Source organism: Gavialis gangeticus, unplaced genomic scaffold (genome assembly GCF_001723915.1).
Source record: "Gavialis gangeticus isolate Ggan-Ray unplaced genomic scaffold, GavGan_comp1, whole genome shotgun sequence".
Taxonomy (NCBI): Eukaryota; Metazoa; Chordata; order Crocodylia; family Gavialidae; genus Gavialis; species Gavialis gangeticus.
The window spans coordinates 6076192-6078260 of record NW_017729020.1 but is presented as its reverse complement, the minus strand read 5'-3'; the positions used below and the strand labels follow the sequence as shown (position 1 = coordinate 6078260).

Genomic DNA, 2069 nt, shown 5'->3' with positions numbered 1-2069 from the left:
TTTTTTTTTTTTTTGGAGACCTTGCACTGTAATCTTACTATTTGCTAATGCAGTGTGAGCAGCATTCGGGAGACAGGCCGCAGGATGCTATTCTGCCCCAAGCCGCGACCATACCCCGAGTACTCTTAGCAGCTGCCTCCCAGTCGTCTTGAAAGCGTTCGACAACTCCCGTGTTATTTGGGGCACGAACAGGCTGGTCCATATTCCAGCGGAGAGATCCCCGCTCTCCGGGAAGACCAAACAGGTGGTGGCCCGAGGGCGTTTTCTGAAAGGGGGGAAGCACGGGGGGGAAGGAAGGCTGCTGATTAACACGTTCCTGTTTCTTAGATTCATCAGACCAAGTGCCTCGAAGACGTGAGGCGCGCTCGAGTTGTTCCTTCCCTGTGATTACTTCAGCTGAAGAGCCCGTGACGCGTGGCAATGCAAGTGGGCTGCCCTGCTGGCTCCCCAGCCTCAGCTGATTTGCACAAGCCAGCTCAACCCGCAAAGTGCAATCAGGGCTCTTACACGGTGCAGTCTCGATCTCGCCTTTTTTGCCTGCCAGGGTTGCTAACGTCCCTGGCAGGGGGGTCCGTATCCCTGTTCTGCAGAGGTGACTTCTGGGGCCGAAATGAAATGAAACGGCAGCCTCTGCTGCGTTCAGTCCTCAGCCGCTCGATGCCTACCTATTAATTTACTGGCTGCATATGGGCATGTAGTAGTCATACGGTTCATTAGGAGCTGAAGAAAGAGCATCACTCAGATGGCTGGTGTGCAAGGACCGCTCTGTCTCGTGCTGACTAGCACTACCACATTGCTGCCTGGCGTTTCCTGACTATTTGTCCGTATTGTCCTCTGGTCTCTTGCTTATTGTAAGGGCTCGGGCACAGGCTGACTTTTTGCCCAGGGGTTTCACAGTCCTGGTCCGCAGCTGGGGATGCCAGTCACTAGCACCACACACACACAGTCAAGAGCAACACATCTCTCTCGTGAGTCAGCCAGCCGAGGACTGCGATGTAAAACATGCCGCGTCCGGTCAGGTCAGGTAGGTCTCCATCCTGGCAGAGACGTGCCCATTTCCAACAGTTTCCATCCCTCCGAGTTGGGCTTTTAAACCGTAACTCGAATGCTAGGTAACAGAAGTCATAAGCAAAGTGCCAGCTGGTCACTTAGTGCCCACTGCACCTGTAATGAATCATGGATGACCTGCCACCGCTCCCTTCAGGACGATGATTTCCAGGAGTTAAAACAACAAGTCAGCCCGGGTCTAAAGCAAGTCCCCGCTATTCCCACAGGTGAAAAGAAGGGCAACACTAGCCAAAGACAAGTGGTATTTTATACATTGCCTTCTACACCCTGGAAAATAAGAAAAAAAAAAAGAAAAATCTATTTAATTATACCTAGGATTTATGCACAGCTCATTAGACAGGGGATAAAACGCACAGCTAAATTTAAATCCCTTTCTAAAGGAACTGCCACCGTAGTCATCATGAAATACGCAGCCCCTATCTGTGGGATTGCAGCACTGCTCACAGGCCCATTGAGCACCACAGATGCTTTGTTCACGTATGCTGTGTCCCCACCGAATCTCGGCGGAAGTTTGGTTCCCATGCGTTTCAGAGACTTGCAAGGATTTTATGGTTAGGCAAACAATGAGATGGCTAAATTATCCGATTCCAGCGTTTGCCTTTTTAAATGGGAAAGTTAATGGGCTTGCATGATTGAAATCCCTGCAGAGAGTGGCATGAATGCAGGCTAGGCAAGACGCAGGAGGCCATCGATCCAAAATGTTTTAAGGGCAGGACTTCCCTCCCAGGTAAAAACAAATGATATTCTGCTCCGGCAGGAACAGGCAGGGGTGACTAAGGGCGTTCGCCGAGTTGTCAAAGAACTTCTGATCAGTAAAATGAGCTGCGGTTACACATGCCCAGCAGAGACATTGTCTTCCAACATGCAAAATATTTGCAGGAATCTGGATGCCGAGATAATGCGCTAATGGAAGAGTCAACACTGACTGATGCACCACTAATCTGTGTGGACCATAGAGATAATAATGAGCACCTGCAATTTTTTTTTTTTTTTTTTTAAAG

At 49.8% G+C, this 2069-nt stretch overlaps 1 protein-coding gene across 2 annotated transcripts in view; it reads right to left on the bottom strand.

The window, feature by feature from the left end:
- ZMAT4 (zinc finger matrin-type 4) overlaps nucleotides 1-2069 on the bottom strand; it is a 145292-nt gene that overhangs the window by 52621 nt on the left and 90602 nt on the right. The window lies entirely within an intron of this gene.